The sequence below is a fragment of the Monodelphis domestica genome, chromosome 1 (genome assembly GCF_027887165.1).
Source record: "Monodelphis domestica isolate mMonDom1 chromosome 1, mMonDom1.pri, whole genome shotgun sequence".
In the NCBI taxonomy this organism is placed as follows: Eukaryota; Metazoa; Chordata; class Mammalia; order Didelphimorphia; family Didelphidae; genus Monodelphis; species Monodelphis domestica.
Genome location: NC_077227.1, coordinates 335,943,438 through 335,967,818, shown reverse-complemented (window position 1 = coordinate 335,967,818; position 24,381 = coordinate 335,943,438).

Here is a 24,381-nt window from a genome sequence, read left to right as displayed (position 1 = left end):
TTTGCCTACTCTGAGATTTAGCTCTGGGGAACTCTGTAACCTCCTTGTACAGACAGCATTCAGTCCTGATCTGCACACAATGAGACACTATTTGAAAGCTATTTGAATGATGAGTTACCCAGACTCTGGAAAGCCCCCTTTTGCTCCTGGGAGGAATAGACAGGAGACAAGAATGTTTGGATCTCAAAAACCCAACCTCAGGGAACAAGGGAAGTGGGGGGTGGTTAGGATCGGGAGAAGGAGAGAGTGGGGGGAGGAAGTTCCAAAGGGACTGAGCTTTTCCTTAGGGACTACATGGTTTCAGGAAAGAGTGCTGCTAGAAACACTTGTGTGTGTCTCTTGGTGTCAGAGTCCAGCCCAGCCCTGCAGCTGGGGAATGAATGGAGCTTCCTTAGGAGTGGGGGAGGGCAGGAACAGCCTAATGCAGAAGTCAGTTAATTAGAGGAGAAGGTTATGTCATTAGCTGCGGAATCAATACAAAAAGAATTAAGAGCCTTTGACAGTGAATCGCTTGAGCTCTCTCCAGGTACCTGGGGCCTTATTTAGCTAAAATTCAATACACATTAGAAGGCAATCAATGTTTGCTTGTGTTGGGACGGCTGCACGGAACACTTTAATTGTACCCTCTGTAGCGTTATCAAAGCTAAACAAGATGTCAGATTGAGACAGTCTGCCTAAGCTTGTCCAGGCAATCCAAGCAGTGCAAAGAAGAGATGATTAGAGCCAGAATCAGTCTGGGCTTTTCCAGTCATTCACCCTTATTCTACACACCTGTTCAAAGGGACTTCCAGGTAGCTAGGCATGAATTATGGGAGGAGCCCTGAAGAGTCTAACTCTCTCTGTCTCTGTCTCTGTCTCTCTGTCTCTCCTCTGAAAGTTACAGCTGAAGGAGGAGAAACTAAGGAGGAGAAAGAAAAAAAGGCAACATTTTCTAATCTGAAGGAGACCCTCTTTTGGGTTTTGTCTTGGTTCTGTTATTTATCATGCCACCTGTGTAACCTTGGACAAACAACTTAACTTCTTTGGATCCTACCTATAATTTATGTAATCCTTTCATTTATTCCCTATGATGGGGACCCTGTTGTGTTTTGTTTTTTTGCTGATCTGACAGGGGTTGGGGTAGAACTGAGAGAGATAGTAGAGCAAAAGTGCCATGCTCCTAATTAATTTTTCCAATTGAAACATAAAAATAAACCATCCCTCATTTTTTATCTCTCAGCAGGATAATTTTTTGAAAGAAAAGGAAACAAAAATTATTAATCCAGTGGTACTTGAGGTCATCTAGTCCAGTAATGTCAAGCTCATAGAAAGAGAGGTCACTAATCTATACAAAAGGATTTCTGTGGGCAGCACATTGTGTTAGAAAACCACATATTGGCTCTGTGTGGTGGCCATTTGAGTGCCTCCCTTTTCCTCATTAAAGACATGTTCAATTGTAAAAAACAACAATACATATCAACATTATCTATGCTCCACTGTATTTTTATTTAATTGGTTAAATATTTCCCAATTACTTTTTAATGTTTGGGCTAATGTGGCCAGTAGGCTGAGTATTTAATACCTCTGAATTCTAGTCTAATCTATTCATAAGCAGGAATTCTCTCTATAGCATCTTTTATTTTTAAACTCCTACTTTCTATCTTAGTATCCATTCTAAGACAGAAGAGTAGTAAGGGCTAGGCAATTGGAGTTGTGATTTGCCCAGAGGCACATAACTTAGAAGTGTTTGAGGCCAAATTTGAACACAGGTCTCTTGGACTCTAGGCTGGGCTCTCTATCTACTGAGCCACCCTAGCCACATCTTAATGACCAATGTCTATCCCACTTCTGTTTGAATACCTCTAGTGACAAGGAACTTACTATCTATTGACTCAACCCATTCTACTTTGGGAGAAGTTCTAATTGTTAATAAATTTTTCTTTACCTTAAACCACAATCTGGCTCTCTGTAATTTTTATACACTGCCCTCGATTCTTCCCTCTGAGGCCAAACAGAATGGGTACAATATCAATTGCTCATGGTTTCACTGGTGGTGGCAATTCCAGATGACGAAATTTGATCTTCTGATACCTATCTATTGTTATGTTATGTGAAAAAAAACTTATTTGGGGGCATTGAAAGTTTGACTGACTTGTTGGGGATCACACAGCTTTTATATCTATGTTAGAGACAGTCTTGAACATACTTTGATTTCCAGCCCTGCTCTCAATTCATCATATCATACTACCTCACTTTACATATGTGAAGACAATGTAAAGCATTGGATTACACCAAATCGGAAGAAACATATCTAAATTCTGGAAATATTTGGAAATCTTTTCTCTTTCCTAGCTGTGTGACTATGGGCAAATCATTTACTCCCAATTGCCCATCCCTTATGATTCTCCTTTCAGTTGTGATACTTAATGTTGATTCTAAGACAGAAGACAAGGGTTTAAAGGGAAAAAACAAAGAAACTTTTCCGTAACACAAATGCCTGCTCTGCAAGGGCCGTGACTGTTGTTGAGAGGCAATGTGAACTTGTAACCAGATGGCCTGAGTTTGAGTCCCTGTGTTGTTACTTTATTAGCTGTATGATTTTGGGTAAATCATTTCCATTTTCTAAGCTCTTATTTCTTCGCCTGTAAAACAAGGATCAAAACACCCTTCTAATTTCACAGGATTGTTGTAACTTCAAATTACATAATGGATATGAAAATGCATTGTAAAGTGTGGAGCACTGGGCAAACATACTTTAATACATCCATAGATATGTGATTTCATTGGTATGGGTAAGGGAGCTCTTTGTGTAGTCCTCCATGTAAACCAACTCTCAATTGCTACAGCTGTCCTTTTCAAGTTCATAGCTGGCTCTCTTTTTTGCTGCCAGAGGTCCCACCACTAAAAGCTGCCTTCTTACAGTGATGCCTTCCTGTATTCTTATTTGTGTGAAGTATTTATCTAGTCTTTTAGTTGTATCTCTCAGCACTAGAACTGGTGAACTCTGGAACTTTATTAGATGAGATTTCTCCCTCAGAATAAGTTATGATATTGTAAGTTAGATGTTATATTCAGTTGGGGGGAGGTGGTAGATAAAACCACTCTGCCCTCCCTTTAAGAATTAATTTGACACTTAGCTCTAGGTTTGCTTAATTTGTTTGACCAACCAATCACAATGTGCCATTCCAATTCAATCAGAGAAGTTGGTTCATCCTTTATGAAGGGGATCTCCCAATATGTTCACAATTTTATAGTTAAATACCTAGTTACCACATTAAAACCTCATCATTTGACTAAACTCTGTAACTATATCCATTGAGTTGGATGATGGAATTTACATTCTTCCTCCTTTGTATTTGTAACTATAGAGTGTATTAGAAATAGGATACTGTGGGAGATATTTCCAGTTGTAATAAATGGGATACTGAGGAGATATTTCTATTTGTAATAAATGAGATACTCTGGTTGACTAGAGAGATACTAAGGGAAACCTCAGGGTGCCTAGTTGTAATAGAGATAGAGATACTTCTGAGAGATAGATACTACTAGAGGGGATATTCTGGGGTTGCCTATTGATCACTACTGATGGCTAATAGATCAAGATATTTCCTACCATCCACCCTTCACCTCCCAGTTTTCCACCCACGCCCTCCTGCCTCCCTTCCCCTCCCTCTTGTTAGTCAGCCACCTTTCTATGTAACTCAAAGGTGCACTGTGAGGTTTAGAGAAGATACTTTTTCCCTCTTTCTCAGGTAAGGAGGTTTATTGGGAAAAACAGGACAAGGATGGAAATTGAGGTGAGAGGGATAGGATTATCCCTAATCTATAAGGAGGGTTAAGAGGATTTTGGGAAATGTCAGTCCTGTCACAACTGTGACGCAAAAATCTATCAGGGAGATGGAAGGACAACCGTTTAATCTTCTTTCTTCTTCCTTCAAATTCAAATCTCAAATATACAATCAGTTCTTCACATTCTAAGCCACCAACAACAGTTAATTTCTTCTCAGCCTAACTCCAGAAGCCCCCCCAAGGGTCCTTCAGCCTAGGATAGAAGCTAACAGGGGTCCAGTTCCCAGCTTCTTCCCCCTTCAGCCTTGCTTGACTCCCCAACTGTCTTTCCTGGGAACATTCTATTTGGAATGTTCTTACTTGATTGACAGCTGAGGTCCTTCACTTTGTTTTGCATGCATGAAATTCTCTCTTCTTCTCTGTGGAAGAGTTAAAATGTAAGATTTCTGGACCAAATCAGAGTGAAAATTTTTAGCTTATTTTGGCCACTGTAAGCTGTTGAATTTTTCTTTTTTTTTTTTGCACACAATTTGTATGTCAAATTGGAAGGGTAATAGATAAAAATATGAGGTTAAAATGAAAAGCTTATTTTCACCTGGCTTGGTTCTATGAACTTGGATGAATTTGCATCTTTTGGAATTTTCCTAACCTGTTGGGAGAGGGCAAAGAAAAGACCATTGCAAGTGGAATTCACCTCAGCACAGAAATCCTACCTTACTCCATTGACCCTGAAGCAGAGACACTAACTCGAACTTTGGCAAAGAGCTTCATAAAGCAAATGCTAATTAATGCAATTATGAGAAGTCAAGATTTTAAGCAAGGGTGAGAGCCAGGAGAGAAAAGTCAGCAGAGCCAGGTTAGGGAAGCAGAGCCTCATTAGGGAAGGCTATCCAGGGAGATGAGTTAATTAAGTGCTTTCTTTATTTTTTCTTTCCTTCCTTCCTCCCTCCCTCCTTTCCTTCCTTCCTTCATCCCTCCCTTCCTCCCTCTTTTTCTTCCTCCCTCCTTCCTTTCCTTCCTTTCTTCCTTCCTTCCTTCCTCCCTCTCTTCCTTCCTTTTTCTTTTTTTAAGAAATGAAGATCCCTGGTTTTCCTTTCTTTAGGTTCATGTCTAAGGTCAGCTAGGGGGAGTGTTTTGGAGTCAGGAAGATGAATTTTCCTGAAGACACTTCCCGGAGTTTGAGTATGGCCTTAGATATTTTGTGACTTTGGGCTGTATGACTTTGGGCAAGTCACAACACTGTTTGCCTCAATTTTCTCATCTGTCAAGTGAACTAGAGAGGGAAATGTCAAGCCACTTCACTATCTTTACCAAAAAATACCCAATTGGGGTCATGTGGAGTCAGACTGAAAAATGACTGAACAACTGAATAAGGTTCATTTCTTATCTCTTCTATACCATTAGCTCTATTAGCTCTTTGAGAACAAGGGTTATGTTCTTTTTATCTGTGCCCCAATACTCCTGAGCATGGACCTGGCACAAAATAGATTCATTGGAATCCTATATTTATGGCTAAAAATGGAGACAGAGACCATCCAGTGCAATTTCCTCATTCTATGGATGAGGAAATGGAGGTGCAGGGAGACTAAATGACTTTCCCAAGGTCACATAGGTGGTTTCAAAGGCAGGATTTGAAGCCAAATCCTCTGATTCCAGAGCCAGTCTTTTCCACTGTAACACTCTCCTTCTCAGTAAATGTCTGTTGTTTGGCTGAATAAGATGTATTTATAGAATAAGTCTAATTGAAACAGAGTTGGGAGTAATGAGAAAGGAAGTGGAACACTTGAGGGAAAACTTAAATCACAGGATAGGTCCCCTAGACAAGGCTATCTTAGGTTCAAGGTATCTTTTAAATCTATATTTTTAAAAAAATCATAGTTCATGAGCCCCTACTAATGTGTTTGGACTAGATAATAAAGATTAAAAAAAAAAGAATTGGACTAGATAACTTCTGAGGTCCCTTCTAGCTTTATGTTTTTGATCCTATGACCATCAGTGGAGAGAGTAGACATATATAGTAAATGTGCAGTCAAGATGCACATGGCAGGGCACACAGGAAGGAAGAAAAGAAGGAAGGAAACATTTATTAAGCATCTACTCTGTGTGAGGCATCGTGCTAATGTGAAAGAGAGAAATATTGAAGTGAATGCAAGGACTGGTTTTGCAAGGTTATTGCATGAAAAAATAAGATAGAGCTCTGGCTGCCAATGAGGTATGGGAATGGAACATCCAGTTAAGAAAAAGAGTGGAGCAGTTAGAGATTTCTGGCTTTTTCCTTTTTGAACTGAGAAGGGATGGAGCAAAATCCTGACTGAGCCTACTTAGCTTCAAATTCCTGGTTGAGCAGAAAAAGATTCAGACTATTCTTCTGTGTTACAGGGTTGGATAGTGTAATAGTCAAAAGAATTGTAGGGGAGGATTGAAGTACAGGAAATAAGGAAGGTTTGTAACACAGAATGGAGGACTTGAAGAGAGAGGGCTGCCAGTGATGTAACAGGCTAAGAGGCTTTCTTTGAAATTGGGGTTCCAGAGAAATGGGCCACCTATGATAGTCTGAGGGGACATCTTCTCTATTGATTGATGTTGAAAATATCCCCGGGCAGATAAGCACAGATTCTCCTGAGAGACAAGCTCCCTCCCATCCAAGGTCTCCCAGAAGGGGCCAATAAGGACGTTTATGGTTGAATGGTTGTCCTTGGGTTCAGCTCCTTCTATGTCCCCCTGAAATGATAGTCCTCTTCTCAGACTGTGGTTATTTAAATAAAGATTAATTTTAATAAAAAGTTTGGATTGGAAGGTATCAGAGAAGAGGGAATCGGGATTTCCCTAGATTGGGTTTGAGTCTCTCTCAGTTTTTGAGTTGAGGCCAAACCCTGCAGGCTGGTGGAGGGTTTCTCTTATTCCTGTTTATGCTAATCTGTGCTAATTTTCTTAAGTTCAAAGTCTTTAGCAATAGACAGCAAGAGGAAGAAAATGTTCTGATCTTTGGAGCTGGTTGGGCCTGTCTCTTCGGGTTTTGTTTGCTGACACGATCACAGGAATCCAGGTAGAGCATACACTTGGGAAAATCAGAAATTGAGAGACTTCTATCTGGAGGCAGGGAGAGAGGCTCCTTCTAGTCTGAGGTCCAGTAAAGAATTACTGAGACCCACGGTCACTCCCAGAAGCCCTTCCCCTCACCAACTGTCATTCTTGTCAATATCTTCTCTCTAACATTCCAACTGCTGTTTGTTCCACCTGAATGGAAGAAAGTCCAAAACTTGCTTCAGTTTTCCTTTCTACAATAGGGACTTGTTTCCCTTTGGGCAAGGCAATAGCCTGTCCTTCAGAAGACTTCTTCAAAGCTATATCTCTGCTGAACCTACAAAGATACTAAGATCATCTGGGACTTAGTCCCTAGACTTGAGCCTAAAAACCCCTGAAGAAACCTATAGGAGGAAGATAGTTCAGGGACTTCCTCTTTCCTAAATAGATACTTTTTACTTTACTGAGAACTCAGACATCTTAAATGTACTAGAAGGGGGATCATAAATACAATCAACTAAAGAAGAAAGAGGTTGAAGGGAATTTTTCTTTTACCCTTCAGCTCTGGTCAGATCTAACTCTATCATCCAAACAGTTCTGCCTGGGGGGGGTGGGGGGGAAGAAGAATTGGTGTTCCTCTTTGCCTGTTCCCTCTCCCTATCATACCTGTCAAAACTTTGGTTCCTGATTCCCTGTTAGTACACTAAGTGCTTTATAGAACATTATTATCTCAGTTGCTCCTTATAATAACTCTCCGAGGTGAAAGCTATTATTATCCTCATTTAAAGTGGAAGCTACTTGTCTGTAGTAACACAGCTAGTAAGTATCTGGAGTCAGATTTGAATTCATGTTTTCCTGACTCCAGGACCAGTACTCTATCCATTGTGCTACTTTGCTGCCCCATGTAGGAGAAATACACAGATGGCTGGAGTGACCACTCTTGCATGTCTCTTATGCTTTAGGGATGCTTATGTTTTCTGGCGATTTCATCACATTGCTTCTAATGGAGCTTTCTATGTTGATCTTTACAAAAAGCTGCTCTGATGGATATACTGACTTCTGGCCCACCCCCTCTGTATGTGTTGTGAAGCTTTTATACTCATTTTCCTCTTCTCTTAGAGGTTTCAGCTCTTTTCCCCTCTTAGAATGAAAGAGAGAAAGAAATTATCCTTTTAGGTATAGTCCTGATTCCTTTAGTCCTTGGGTCAAAGAACACTGGGGGATTTTGTTTATTAAAATGGGGATGATAATGGTACTTAACCCCACAGGATTGTTATGAAGATCCGCTGAAAAAAATATCTGTAAAGCAATTGCTTTGTAATTGCACAATATCTGTTAGAGTGGGTGCTTAATAAATGTTTCCTTCCTTCCTGTATTCCCTTCTGTGTGCATCCTGGCTGCACATTCACTGTATGTGTCTAGTCTCTCCACTTAGGGGCATAAGATCATAGGGTCATAAAAAGAAAGCTGGAGAGGACCTCAGAAGCCATCTAGCCCAACTCTTCATTTTACAAATGGGGGGACTGACGCCCAGGGCAAGTAAGCTACTTGCCCAAAGCATAATAATAATAGCTAACATTTACACAGAGCTTTGAGGTTTACAAAGCTTATGTTACACATATTTTCTCAAATGATCTTATAAGAAGTCCATGAGAAAGGTCTTACTATTAATTGCATTTTTACAGAGAAGGAAACAAAGAGTTTAAGTAACTTACTCAGAGTTATACAAATAATGTCTGAAGTGGAATTCAAACTCAGTTCTTCCTGACTTCATGTCTTTTGTCAAAAGATACTACATTTTGGGAGTATTTCTTATGTTGAATCTCTGAAAATGAAACTCCATTATTACTAAATATTATTAATTATCATTAATAAAATATTATTAAACAATTTAATTATTATTGACATAGGGGATATTTGGCCAACAATTGTCGAGGTTCTTCTTAGTTTGGAGTCTCCCAGTTTTTCAATTCTCAAACCCCTTCTATTTTCTCAAGTAGATAAGTTGGAGGTGGGGGAGTACTTGAGGGAGGGAGTTGTAGGGAAAGCCCAGAGATATACCTGAACCAAAGGGGAAAGTTTCACCTCTCTCTTCACACTGCTGCTTTTCAGCTCTATACTTACAGAGAGACTGGGAGAGAGAGGCAGGAAGAACAGACAGCAAAAGGATAGGAGAGAGAGAAGGCAATTAACAGAGTAATAACAGCTCACATTTCTGTAGGATCTTTAAGGTTTGTAATGTGCTTTCCTCACCCTGGGAATTAGGTAAAGTAAATATTATTTTTCCATTTTCCAGATGAGGAAATTGAGGGTCAAGAGAGGTAAAGTGATTTGTTTAGGTTCACACAGCTATTAAACATCAGAATCCACACCTCATCACTCTTTAATACCCACCACAGTTACCTGGAGTTAGAGGGAGCTGCCGCTTCAAAGTAATTCATTTTAATAAGTATTTATTAAGCACCTGATATATGCGGGGGAGTGTGTGTGTAAAGTAGAGTTTATTTTCCTATAGTCTTTCCACCCCAATCCTTCTTCCATTTTGTTATACCTGGGATGTTTGGTAAAAACTTCAGCCCATATTTCTATAAACCTTCTTGGTTTATATAGATCATGGAGCCTGGAGGTGTCGAGAGTTTTTTTTTTTTTAAACCCTTTCCTTCTGCCTCAGAATCAATACTGTGTATTGGCTCCAAGGCAGAAGAGAGGTAAGGGCTAGGCAATGGGGGTCAAGTGACTTGCCCAGGGTCACACAGCTGGGAAGTGTCTGAGGCCAAATTTGAACCCAGGACCTCCCATCTCTGGGCCTGGCTCTCAATCCACTGAGCTACCCAGCTGCCCCTGGGAGGTTTTTTTAAGGAAGGTTGCTTCTTTCTCTGGCAGGTGAGATGGCATTAACCCGTTCATAGTTTTCCCTGCCTTTCTAACCGGTGCTGAATTTTTGCACAGCCCTCCTCCCTTTGCCCAAATCCTCTCTTTACTCCCTTTCCCAAGCAAACTGTTCTGCACTATTCTCTGAAAGCTCCTTCTCTATTGCCAGACTAACTAGTCTGGCGTAAGCATCCAGTTGCTGAAATGCTCCTTGCTTTGATGCATCCACTGAATTAGGCAGCCCAGGCGGGGCTGATAAAAGCGTTATCTCAATCATATCCCATTACGGGGATTAAATCAGACTGGGCTCCAGGGGGCTGCCTGGGCTACTGGGAGACTCCATTCTCTGCAACGCTGGATAATTGCTTTTGGTCTAATCTGAGGTCATCACACTTCTCCAATGGACACAAATGATTCTAATAGGTAGGAGCTCTTGAAGGTACAAGGCGAAGCTGTGCTAGAGGTCACTGATCAGGGCACACAGAGAAACATTCTCAGTCGGTGTCTGAGTCTAAAAGGCTTCAGCTTTTGAAGCTGATGGTTTGGAGTGCTTGGGGATTCCCACTTCTCCCAAGAGAGACCTCTAGAGTAGAAATGGGCTCTTCTCTTCAACTCCCTGCCCCACTGCTCCCCGCCCCTCTCCCCCCCAACAGTCAGCCAAATATCACAACCTAGTAAATAGTCTCTATCCCTCAGCCCTGGGACAAGAAACTGGTCCTTAGTGGGACTCAGGGAAGAAATGGAGCATCCCCTATTTTGTGAGGTAAATTGGGACTATTCATTGTAGCAATTTGAATGAGGGCTCTGTGTGAATTCTAGGAGATTTAAAAGGAAACAATCCATTTCTCCTGCTGGTTTCAAGTCTTTCATTTGACTGCAAAGATCCCCTCCAAATGAGGGATTATGTATTCATTCAATGCCTGCACTAGGACAGGGAAAAGGAGAAAATCCCCATAAAAGGTTTAACCCGAGTTCAAATGAAATCTATTCCAGGATATTCTTTGTAGCCAATCAGAGACCAGAGATGGGAGTTGTTACACTCTAAATTTCTATCCCGATTGGGGTAGTAGTGTGGCAGCTCCCTCAAAGACAGCTTTCCTTTTCATACGGGAAAAATTATGTCTCCTATATGTCAGGGATGCTTACACCTGGTTTTGTTTATTTGTTTGTTTGTTTGTTTTTGAGTAGGGGAAAGAGATTCCAGGTTGGGAATTGACTGAAAGCAAGGTATTATCTGTTACCTCTATTTTCACTTCACCTTGGGATCTTGGAGCTCAGCAATTGGTTGATGGTGATGAGAATCTGGAACCTGAACATTCCCCAATTTGTTAGGTTGGCTTAGGTTGGCTCACACCTGAGATGTGGAAGATCCCATCTATGATCCCAGGAATTATGGGGCATGAAGTGAGGGGTATCGTTGTGCAGCTTGAAGAGAGGCTAACCTCTTTTCCCCCTCCCTCCTTCAAAGGGAAGCTTTAATTCCAGACAGGAAGAGGAGCAGGAAGGCAAATACTTAGTCACTCTGTTCTTCTCAGAGAGAGGGGGTAGCTGGCTAGAATTATATCTATCTGTTCCCTTAAATATTATTAGTCTGGGGCATGTGATTTTCAGGTTCAAGCTAACTTCTAATCACTATTTCATTAACAGAGCGAAACAGGACCCCAAGCTTTATATCCAAGGCTTGACTCCCTTCCCAATAAATACCATTTCTACAATAAACACATATTGCACTTAGCCAAGAAACATACTTATCCAAATTGGATGTGGGAGAAAATTGCAAAATAGATATCAGAGGAAGTATACATAGGACCTGCCTCAGGGCAACAGGTATTAAGTGACAGAGTTAGGATTCATACTCAGGTTGATGTGGGACTCTAGGTTTACCTTGCACCCCCAAATTAGAGAAGTGCTACAGGTCAAACTGTAAGTTGGAAAATTCCTTTGCTTCCTTGCATTCTTGTGAATACTAACCCTAAAACATCAGAGAACTCCTAATAAAAACTTGGACATCAAAGAGAAAGACCCTTGAGAGAATTATCTCCCTTGGATTCTCCCCTAGATTTCAAGATGGATATAGTTATACATATTCTGGTTATGCCCAAATTATCATCAGGTTGAAATCTAAAGCATCTACTTAAGCTATACACTATGTCTTCAGGGCACAAGATACCGCTCTGACCCCCGTAAGGTGACCAATCCTTCCCACTCTGCCACTTGTGCCCTCCTGGAGTCATGTCATGTCAAGTATCACCTGCTGTAAAGAGTATAAAAATCTCAGAACTGACCTCTTCAGGGAGGTGGCTTTCCATCAGTGCTGTCTTTCCAGCCAAATTCAACATGAATTCTCAATGAATAAATTTCTCTTTTTATTTTTAAGCTAAGTTATGGAGTCTTGCATTCTTGGAAAGGGTGCCCATCCCATACCTCGGGGGTTCACCTCAAGCCTCCCACAACAAGGTCATCTGAGCTAGTCTTCACTCATCATCTTCTTCTCCCTGTCTGCTACCTTAAGTTATTCAAAGTCAGTTATCATTAGTTATTATATTCATGACTCTGGCTTGGCATCTTGAGCAACTCTATACTACAGAGCAGGTACCCATCCATGTCATTAGAGGAAGTACCTCACACACCAAAGAAATCCCTGGGCTGGTCCAAATGTTAAAAAAAAAGACATCATTTCTGTCTTCTGGGTGAGAGCTCTAGACTAAGAAGGCCAAGGTCAGGACGATGAAGGACAGGGAGATTATTGTATAACATGGGCATGTGCAAGCTTCTGTTCTGGGAGGCAACTGAGTCTGGGGCTAGAAGACATAGGTTTGATCCCTAATCAGTCCTACTTTCTAGCTATGTGATTGGTGTTAAGATTAAAATTCTCGGGAGCATGTATCTTAATTTATAATTATTCATTAAATAAAAAAAAGCAAATCAGAGAAAGAAAAGGTACCAGTCACATGTGGCCAGATCTCAAGCTGGTAGTGTCTGCTTCTGTAACAGTTAAAATTTAGGGGAGACTGAGGCAGGTAGAAATTGGTTTCTCTCTGCAAGGAGTATTATATTTTTATGAGGTTTATTAAAGGCTGAGAATTTAAGAATATACAAGTAAGAAAAAGCACATGCCTAGGCCAGAGGCCTAGACAAGATCTCACCTACATTATGGAAAGAGCCTCGTCTTCTCCAAAACGGAAGTCCAAGAGCGCCCTCAAAAGTCTTTGCAATCAGCTTAAGTACCTTCTCGATCTCACCCACCTCAGAATTCCGTGAGATTACAAAGCATTTTGGGGAAGTGGAGCAAGGACTTGTGGGGATTGAAGTCCAGAGTTCAAATCTCAATTTTACATTCCCCATTTGATCCTCTGGGAAGAAGTCCTTTCCCAAAGAATCACAAAAACATAATCAATTTAAAGATTACAATAATTTGAGGATGAGAAAAAAAGAACAAAACCAATAATTACTGGACGCATTGACAGAAAGCCAGTTAGGGGGCAGTCCCCTTTGGCATGAAAGTATACAAACAAATAAATGTTCAATCGACTACACCCAAAGTCCATTTTTGTGCAGCTTGTGGTCTGGAGGCTTCTTCATGGTGGCTTCTCCAACAGTTCAGTTCTGGATTCAGAGAGGTAGCTTCTTTTTTACCTAAAATTCTTCTCAAAAGGAATTTAAACTTTGCAATTTAAATAATGATATTTTTTACATTCCCCCCTCCCCCTCCGCCCCCCGTTAAGAGGGTGATTGACAAATACAGAATCACTTAGGGATGCATGGCTGAGGTATGAGGTATATGAAATCAATTGGTAAGAGATATTAAAAGATATAAGAAAAATCAAAAAGAAAAGAAAAAATTTATGGATGAAAATATAGACTATCAAAGTCTTATGTGTAAAAATTCCAAGTAAAAGAAAAATAAATCTATAACAGGTCCTTCAATCAGGGCCCAATCAAAATGATCGAAGCAATGATGCATTTACCCAGTCAGTAGCCAGGACTACAGAAAGTTACCACACTATGAGAGGCAGAAAAGAAAGGGACCAGATCATAGAAGCCAAGTAGGAGCCAAGTTTGGGGATACTCGTCTGTGAGTATCTTTAGAGTGAGTGTGGACACAAGGAAAACCTATGTCTAGCAATGATAAACACAGTAACCTTGAGTCTTCACACTAGGTTCAAGACCTTTGTATTGGCCTGGAAGTGCATCAATCCATCCTGGATTGGCTTTTCTTTGGCTCTGTGCAATGGCTCTTGTGTGTATATCTTGTTCTGGAATCAGACAGAATCATTAAGCAAAGTCCCATAATTTTTTTTAATATATTTTATTTGATCATTTCCAAGCATTATTTGTTAAAGACATAGATCATTTTCTTTTCCTCCCCCCCACCCCCCATAGCCGACGCGTAAATCCACTGGGCATTAGATGTTTTCTTGATTTGAACCCATTGCTTTGTTGATAATATTTGCATTAGAGTGTTCATTTAGAGTCTCTCCTCTGTCATGTCCCCTCAACCGCTGTATTCAGGCAGTTGCTTTTCCTCGGTGTTTCCACTCCCATAGTTTATCCTTTGCTTATGAATAGTGTTTTTTTCTCCTAGATCCCTGCAAATTGTTCAGGGACATTACACCGCCATTAATGGAGACGTCCATTACGTTCAAAGTCCCATAATTTTTTAAAATAATTAGTGGCATCATTTTTATAGTCACAAGCTTTTTGGGCATGCTCTGACAAATGTATTTCAAACTTGTAGTACTGAAAAATCAAAAAGTTAAAGAAAATCTTAATGCTGGTGACATGTGCTTCAAATATAAAAAGGAGAGAAAAAAACAAATAGTATATTGCACATGAAAGAAAAATAAAATAATAAAAGAGCTTTAAAAAATTCAAAAATGTAGCTTATAATCATTGACACTCTGTGTCAGCTAAGAAAATATAAAATGTAAGGCTTTCTCACCAAAAATGAGATCCATTTCCTCTTAATATGTGGCCATGATCACTGTGAGTAGAAGGCAAATGAATTGAACAAGGTATAAATATGTAGTTATCAAAATCCCCAAAATTCTCAATAGCCCAATTAATTACAATAGAAAACAAACACACTTTCATATTTCACATAAGTTGCTGTATGGCATTTTTAAAAGCCTATGAATTGATGGACATTTGTCACAAGTTTTTACAATCATAGCAAATCTTTCAACCTTGGTATTTAAACATATTTTAAACATATTTAAAACTCATCTTGGGTTAAGAACATAATCAAGAAATCTATATATCATTCTGGTGCAAGTAAAGTAATGGAGCTGAAGAGTATAAATAAAGGGGTGCTCCTTTTTTTGGAGGCTTTTTAAGGGTACAAATGCCCTGAGATTAGCTGCCCAACTTCCATTCACATATTTAGAAATGCGGGAAGGTTGGGGGTTATAAAATGTATTTCACTTCAGCTACTAGAATGGGCCTTACCTCATGGTAGGGACAGGCAAAATAACCAGAGATTGTTAAAAAAAATTACAAAAATCATATTTAAAAAACCCTTAAAATCATTTGAGGTATTTAGCACATTAAATTTTTCCAAGGTTGTCATACAATTATAACCAGTTCTGAAGTCCATCTATCCTCGGCAAAATAGAAAAAAGCTGTTTTTTCATATATGGCTTATTCAATAATATTTTTTTTGCACAGTTATAGGGGAAAAAACAACAGAATTTTAAAACTCAGTATATTAAAAATAAATTCAATCAACCTTCAGTGTAAGAGAATAATATTGAATCCAGTAATATATGAACTTAAAATCACAAAGTTAAACCTTAAACAAAACAATCAGGAAAAATGCAATAGAGTACAGAGATTTTTATAAATCATTGGAGTTTGAAATGCCTTAAAATTTCCAGTCTTTAAGTTCCTTGGGTTCTTATCCACTTAAATGTCTATTGTCCAAAGGCAGAGTAGTAAGGGCTAAGCAATTGGGTTTAAGGGATCTGCTCAGGGTCCCACAGCTGGGAAATACCTGAGGCCAGATTTTAACCCAGGACCGCATGTCTGTAGGCCTGGCTCTCAGTTTGCTGAGCCACCCATTTGCCTCCCCAAAGTTAAAGTTGAATCTTTGGGCTGAGTCTGCTCCCTGACAGGCAGGTGAAGTCAATGAAATTACCAGAATAGTCAAAAGGTATCCTTTTAAACAGCCCATTGCTATTAAGTTTCTGTTTGAAAAGTCTGTTTCTTCTCCTCTCCCTTTTCTCTCTCCCCTGATTTGATCCCTCCTCCTGCCCCAGTCCATGTGGAGCCCAGGCCACCCACGTGGAGCCAATACTGCCCCCACCCATTTTGTTACCAGCTGATAGAAATGAGTCCTGAGCAATCTGCAACAAGGAACTGGGTTTGTTGGGCAGGCAGGTCACAAGGTGATTGCAATCTTGATTGAATCAGGTGGGCCAGGTGAGCGAGAGAAAGACCAAGGGGTGGGCAGGGCTGGGAGCCAGAGCACAGACAAACAGGGCCGAGAGCTCAGGCACCAGGTGAGAGGCCAGGAGCAGAAGCAGGAGCCGGAGAGGGCCGCAGGCAGGAGCTGATCAAGATAGTTTTCTAAAAAGGCATCTTGGAGAAACTGGCTTAAAAAAAATTCTAGGCACTAGTTATTAAAGATTAAATCAGAAGATTGAGAGTTTTTTTGTCCCATCTGGGTTGCCAACTGTAATAGTTAAAATTTAGGGGAGACTGAGGCAGGTAGAAATTAGTTTCTCTCTGCAAGGAGTATTATATTTTTTAGAGGTTTATTAAGGATAAAGGATTAAAGAAAATACAGGATAAGGAAAACGTGTCTAGGCCAGAGGCCTAGACAAGACCTCACCTACATTATGGAAAGAGCCATGTCTGCTCCAAAACGGAAGTCCAAAAGAGAGAGAGAGAGGCCTCAAAAGCCTTTGCAATCAGCTTAAGGACCTTCTCGATCTCGCCCACCTCAGAATTCCGTGAGATTACAAAGCATTTTGGGGAAGTGGAGCAAGGACTTGTGGGGATTGAAGTCCAGAGTTCAAATCTCAATTTTACACTTCACAGCCAAACCTTAAGTGCCCTAGAACATGTGTGTGTGCTGGTGCATGTGCTTACCAGAGCTCACCTAGCCAGTACTCCCCTGAAGCCACCTTTGCAGCCAAATCAAGGCATGCCAGCACACTCCTCTTTCACCTCCTCCTCTTTCAGTGATTCCTACTTCCTTTCCCTAGTGTCATTTAAGCTTCTTGTGACATCACTTTTCTGAGCCCCTCTGTTTTGGCAGACTCCAACCCTAGTCGGGATCAGAGGTGGGTCTTCTGGATTCCAGGAGTCACCGCGTGGTCCTTAGAACAACTGTGTAGCACCAGTACAACATCTCCTAGTCTTGTAGGGAGGACTCCACCTTTCACCTCAGAGAGATACAGTTCAGAGGTTCAGAAGTAAGATCCTTTGCTTTAAAATCCAAAATTGTCTTGACAGGCTGGGGTTAAATTTTCACCTAGATTCTCTGAGACTCTTTCCTCACTTGTGAAGCAAAGATACTAATCCTTTACTGTCTGCCTCATAGCTTTGTGGGGAGAAAAGCCCTTTGTAAACCATAACAAGCTATTTGCATCCTTGGTTCCCTTACAAGGTTTTTGTGACGTTCAAATGAGAGAGTGTACATTTCACAGAATATCAGAATTTGGGGGGAACCTAGCTCCCATTTCAGCAGATTTGAAGTCACACAACTTGTGGCCCCTCTTTAGTGTAATCCACATAAGATTGACCTTTCTGGGGTTTCTGGTTACCAGGGGAAACTAGAGACAGCTCAGTAGGTCCAGATTGACCAAATAACAAATCCTCTGGAGTGAATCCACACGGCTATTTTTTGTAGGCCTAGAACAATCAACATATTTTCCATGATTATAACTTTGAAGAATTAGGATTCAAATGTACATGACTGTGGGATTCATTAATTATTCCCACTAATCAGTACCTAGCTGTCTTAAAATGGTTTGTGGAAACTAAGGCACAGGGGGACTAGATCCCCTAAGGTCTCTTCCAACTTGATATCCTATGATCCTAAGAGATATGTTGACTCATCTGACACTCTCAACCACTGCCATTTTGGAAAGGGACCCAGACCAGCTGTCCTTTCTCTTCCTCCTGGCTCTTGTTCTAACTGTCTGGACCTTACCTATTCCTCAGCTACCATCTCATCTTAGAATTTGCCTCAGAATTTGGGATATTTTCACCTTGGAACATTCCCTTCAGGCTCCCATCTGGCACTGGGGAAACCCCTAGGACTTCAATTTTGAGCAAGGGCCTAAGGCCCTCTCTCTTATTCCCTTCACAGTTCAGTACCAAAATCTTAGGACTTTTTTAATAATTACCACTCCTCATTTGCCACTCTCTCCCTTTTAACTTCTTTTTGTTGTTGTCTTCTTCCATTGGAATGTCAGCTCTTTGAAGACAAGGGCCCTCTTTCTGCTTGTATTTATATTCCTAGGGCTTAGCATATAATGTCTGTCATATAGTAAATATTTAATAAATGTTTACTGATTTGCCTTATTTGCTAAATGAGGAAGCAGTCTTCATATACTTGATGAGGGTCATGGAACAAAGCTAAACAGAATGATTTTGAGTCCTCCTAGAAATTTTGTTCTTTCAGAGGCTCATTCAAGAAGGCTGGTGCATTAAAAAAAAAGGGGGGGGTGGAGCAGACCTCCTACTGAAGGTGGCCTCTGAACTGAATCTTAAGAACCAGCACAAACTCCAGAGAAAGAGGATCCTGCTTTTGATGCTTAGCATCATCTCCTGGGCATCAGTTTCTTTCTCTGTAAAGTGAGTTTGGGGAGGGATTATACTAAATTGTCTTTGAGTCTCCTCCTGACTCTAAAGCTGTGAAACAATAATCCTATGAAGAAATAGCAGTAGTATTATGCCCTTTTATAAATGAAATAACTGAGGCGAGGAGAGGTTGAAACTTGCCTGGGGCCACATGACTGGGATATAACTGTTGGGGGCTTGTTCTGGCCAATGCAGAATTAAACATGTGGAATATGGTGTATCCAGGTGTCCACCTGGAACTTAAATCTCACCTGTGACTCCAAGAAGCTGTAGCATTCACAGCCACATCCTGGTAAACCACCTAGGTAGATGGGCTAAACCAGGTTGAATGTAACCAATGGACTACAAACCCATTAGTGGATTTGTTCCAATGGCCATGAAAGCAAGTAAAGCAGATGCTATGGAGTGCTTAGAACTTGGTCAGACATCAAAGACTCCAAGGTCATCTAGAACATCCCAGCCCATTGCCAGATGTCTTGACTTTTGTCTTTCCACTGGACTTAGATGAATCTGGAAGAAAGAGAGGTTGACAACTTTGTGTAACTCTGTCTCACTTAAATCCAATTCATGCACAAAGTTCTCTCCAAAAATGAAGGACAAACAACAACATGAAAAATAGTAAAATGGATGTTAGGGAAAGTATATATATGAAAATGTATGACAGACAAAACAGAGGGAAGGAGCTCTTCCACTGGGAGGAAGGTGACTCAGTTCAACTGAGAGTCCTTGTTCCCCCCACAAACAGGGGAACTAGAAACTGAAGTTTCTAGCATAGCAAGGTGGAGACAGAGACATGATGAAGACTTCTAGGTCCTCTCATGTCCTTCTTTAGTCTTTTCCTTCAGTAACCTGAAGAAGGGTTGGCATCTTCTATCTTCTCTCTCAAAGCTGGAAGCACTCAACACAACCAAAGGAACCTCAAGAGATTCTTAAGCTTGAAGAGAATAAAGAATCCTTTTCTCTCCTGTTTATGCCAACTTTTCCCTGTCCCTCAAGCAGGTGCAGGACATTGAATTCCACCAATAGAGAGTCCCTATCAATGGGCTTTGGGTCTGAGGTTACATTTGTTGTTTCTGTATAGTTGTTTGCATACCTTATGTCCTGAAGTTAAGTTGTGAGCTCCTAGAGAACAAGGACTATCTTTTACCCTTTTTTAAAATCCTCACTTCTTAGAACAGTATTTGGCACATAGTAGGTGCTTAATAAATGTTTATTGACTGATTGACTGAATAAATGTCCGTGTTCATGTACATATTCCCTAGCAAGTAATAATTATTTACATTCCCCAAAGGAAGGATAATTGGAGGTACAAAATTCTAAGAAGCAAACATCTTAATTTCCATAAGAAAGGACACACTGCAAACCAGATCTGTGAAATGAGTCACAACAGTCATAGTCTGATGAAAGCTATAATACTGGGCTCCTTCCTCAGAAGGTTATATAAATGGAACAGGTGGGGACTCAAGACATAGCTATGTCATCTTCCTCCTCCTTAGAAAAGAGTGTTCAAAGAAAGTTCTTTTCCTGGGACTTGTCGACCACAGTATCCTTCTCATTCCCTAATCCCCCAAATGAAGTCCTGGAGAAACTAAAAAATGCTGGAGTCATCCTGACAGTGGAAGACCAGCTGAAATAATCCCAAACCCCAGTAAGTCAGAATATCAAATAGATGCAAATTTCCCAGGATTCTTCTTCACCCTCCATTTCCCACTGGAAATCAGCACTCGTTCCTAATTAGGGTCTTAGTTCCAACATTCCTTCAATACAACTGGCTTGTTTTACTGCTATGTTGTGTGTTCTGTTTCCTTTTTTTTTTTAATATTTTATTTGATCATTTCCAAGCATTATTCATTAAAGACAAAGATAATTTTCTTTTCCTCCCCCCAACCCCCCATAGCCGACGTGTGATTCCACTGGGTATCACATGTGTTCTTGATTCGATCTGTTTCCTTTTACTGGACACTAAGTGTACCAAATTTTAATTAACTTGTAGTGAGACACTGTCTCGTTTTGATGGAAATCTTGCTCTCTACTAGTTTATTATTTTTAAACTCAATTAGTGTTTTATTTTTCTCTGATTACTTATAAAAATAATTTTAATATTCATTTTCTAATGTTTTGAGTTCCAACTTCTCTCCCTCCCTTACCCCTTTCCTGACACAGTAAGTAATTAGATATAGGTTATATATGTGCCATCATAAAACATATTTACATATTTGTCATGGTGTGAAAAAAGACACATGAAAAAGAACCACCCAAGAAGAAAATAAAGTGAAAAATGGGATGCTTCAATCTGCATTCAGACCCCATCAGTTCTTTCTCTGGAGGTTGGATAGCTTTTTAAAAAAATTTATGATGAGTCTTTTGGAATTGGCTTGGATCATTGTATTGCCGAGAATAGCTGAGTCATTCACAGTTGTTCATTTTACAGTATTGCTGTTTCTGTGTACAGTGTTCTCCTGGTTTTGCTTATTTCACTCTGCATGAGTTCATGTAGGTCTTTCCATTTTTTTCTGAAAGCATCCTGCTTATCATTTCTTTTAGCAAAATAGTATTCCATTACAATCATCTACCACAACTTATTCAGCCATTCCCCAATTTTTTGGTATCCCCTTAATTCCCAATTCTTTGACACCACAAAAAGAGCTGCTACAAATATTTTTAAAAAACAAGTCCTTCCTCCTTCCCCTTTAAAAAAATATATATCTTTAGGATACAAACCTACTAGTGGTATTGTTTGAAAAAAGACTATGTATAATTTTATAGTCTTTTGGGCATAGTTGCAAATTGCTCTCCAGAATGGTTGAACCAGTTCATAACTCTACCAATAGTACATTAATGTCCCAATTTTCCCCCATGCCCTGCAACATTTGTCATTTTCCTTTTCTTTTATATTACTCAATCTGGTAGGTATGAGGTAGTACCTCAGAGCTGTTTTAATTTGCACTTCTCTAATCAATAGTGATTTGGAGCATTTTTTTCATATAATTATAGATAGGTTTGACTTCTTCATTTGAAAACTGCCTGTTCATATCCTTTGACCATTTATCAATTGAGGAATAACTCACATTCTTATAAAATTGACTCAGTTCTGTATATATTTGAGGAATTAGGCCTTTATCAGAGACACGCTGTGAAATCCCCCCCACCCCCCCCCAACTTTCTGCTTTCCTTCTGATTGGATGCATTGGTAATAAATAATTTTAAAATTAATGTATATACATTTTTTTTTTAGTCCTTGAAGTAATCTCCTTTATTATTTCTCCTTTCAGTTAGTTTGTTTAGTTTTCTGTCTGAGGTCTCATTCTTCTTCTTGTACTCCGCATCTTAAATGTAGCAACATTGTCCAATTTGTAAATCTGGCAGTTGTTCTATACTGTATTCCTTTACTAGAGCTGAGGCTCACGCAGATGGGGGAGAGGGTGTGTCAGTCAGGTAGCATCAAGTCTTTTATTTGCTAGGCATTGCATTAAGTAATGGAGATCTGAAGAAGCAAAACAACTTAGATACAATCAAATGGAAACAACATACAAATAATGCTATATAAACATAATTGTATACAGGATAAAATAGAAGGTAGTCTCAAGAGAGAAGGCACGAAGATTAAGGAAGACTGAAAAAGGCTTTTTTCAAAATGGAGACTGTAACTGGGACTTGAAGGAAGCTAAGTGGAGTTAGGAGGCAGAAATGGGGAAAGAATTCTTAGACATTAGGGACAGCTAATGAAAACAGACATGGGAGGGCAGTTTTGTGTGCAAGGAACAGCAAGACTACTGGATCAGAGTACTTAGACAGAAATGAGGAACTTGAGTTAAAGTTGGAGGAACCCCAGTGACACCTCCTGGCTCATTACTATACCTCTTTGATGTTCCAAGAACCTAGCACCCCTTGACTTGTCTGAAGCTCCACATATGCTTTCCATCACTTCTTTGTGACACAGAGGTGTAGTTTGTGATTGGCTCTCAAAGTTCTGCTTTCTGATTTGTTTCTTTTCCCTGTTGCCCTTTAAATTTGTTTCCCCAAGTCTTTTCTTTACATTCATTTGCCAACTTCACCCACCTCAAATCAATTATCAACAATCCTCAAAGAATTCCAAAATCACTATTGCTCAACTTCAAAGCCTAGGCTCTGAATGTCCTTTATATATTTCTTGGGATGTTCCTGCCCACGATCACTTCTGCCTTTTCACTATTAATGGTACCAATCTTCCTCATCAGTCCAGTTCACCACCAATCTAATTCTTCCTCCTCACTAGTTACTTAATAAGTTGCTTATTCTACCTCAAAAATTTTTCACTCCCATTTCTAACTTCTGCCATCCCATTTCAGTCCCTCATTACTTCACCTGTATTAACTTTTAATACTTTTCATGGCTCCTGAAGTTTTACATTCTCAAATTCATCCTGAACATGTACCACTGCCACATTAATTTTCCTTGTGCGGTTTTGGTTTTGTCACTTCCTTGTCAAACCCTTTCAGTGGTTTCCCATTGAAAACTAAAGTCCAAACTTCTTAGCCTAGTGTCCCATTCAAAAAAGGAAAGACTTTTTTCTCCTTTATACTTTATCCACTTATCACATTCTGCTTCTTCACTTATTTGTATCCATATTTTATCTCAATGGAGTATAAGTCCATTAAAGATGAAGACCATATCTTATTATCTGTTGAATGAATGGATGGCTATGATAGATTCAGAGCCCAAATAGCCTGATATTTGCTTCTCACCCATATGAAGGTCATTAGTTCTAACACTGTTTTCTTAGGGTAAGCAGTGTAAAATTGAGATTTGAACTCTGGACTTCAATCCCCACAAGTCCTTGCTCCACTTCCCCAAAATGCTTTGTAATCTCACAGAATTCTGAGGTGGGCGAGATCGAGAAGGTCCTTAAGCTGATTGCAAAGGCTTTTGAGGCCTCTCTCTCTCTCTTTTGGACTTCCGTTTTGGAGCAGACGTGGCTCTTTCCATGATGTAGGTGAGGTCTTGTCTAGGCCTCTGGCCTAGGCACGTTTTCCTTATCCTGTATTTTCTTTAATCCTTTATCCTTAATAAACCTCTAAAAATATAATACTCCTTGCAGAGAGAAACTAATTTCTACCTGCCTCAGTCTCCCCTAAATTTTAATCTTTACAGCAGGCTGTTGTGGTCTCTTCCTGATAAACAGCAAATATGTTCCACCAACAGAATCTGGCTTCATAGATCTTGGTCCCATTAGGCTCTTAAATGACCAGTACTGAGGGATTCTCTCAACAAAATAAGTCAGTAAGTCCCTCAGAATGAGGTGCTATAGTATTAATGAGAAGTGAGAATGGTTGGGAGAAGAAATCTCCTCCCCCCCAGCTCATTCTAGAAACCAATTTTATCCCAGTGTGTGAGGGGATGGTCAGGACTCCCTCATACCAAGGGGAAAACCCAGAAGGCTAGACAGAACAGTATCTAAAGGCCAGTTTTATTTTTCCTCATCTTTTATAGTATAACTTTCCAACCACCTCAATTACTCCCACCCATTCCCCCAGCCATCATTTTAAGTTGAGACATATCAAGCTAACTAGAGCCCAGGCAAAGGCCAGGGTCTGCCTTCTGACTCATATCTTAGGCAACTAAAGCTCCTAGGTTTGGAGGAGCTGCTGGAAGCCAGTTGGTACTTTTATAGCACCCCACCCCCACCCCCCAAGGCGGGGCAAGGAAAGTTTTTGTCTTGATAGAATTAAGAAAAAGCAAAAATTTATGGTATATGAATTTTCTAACAAGAACAGAAAGTCAAGATAGATACCACAGATGGAGAAGTTAATGTCCTCTGTCCTAGAATTGTCATTACTTAAGCCAGAGGAATCAGGAAAACCCGTAGTGCTCTGACTTAGCTGCCTGCCTAAGTGTAACTCTTACTGTGCTGAGGCAACTCAGGGGAAT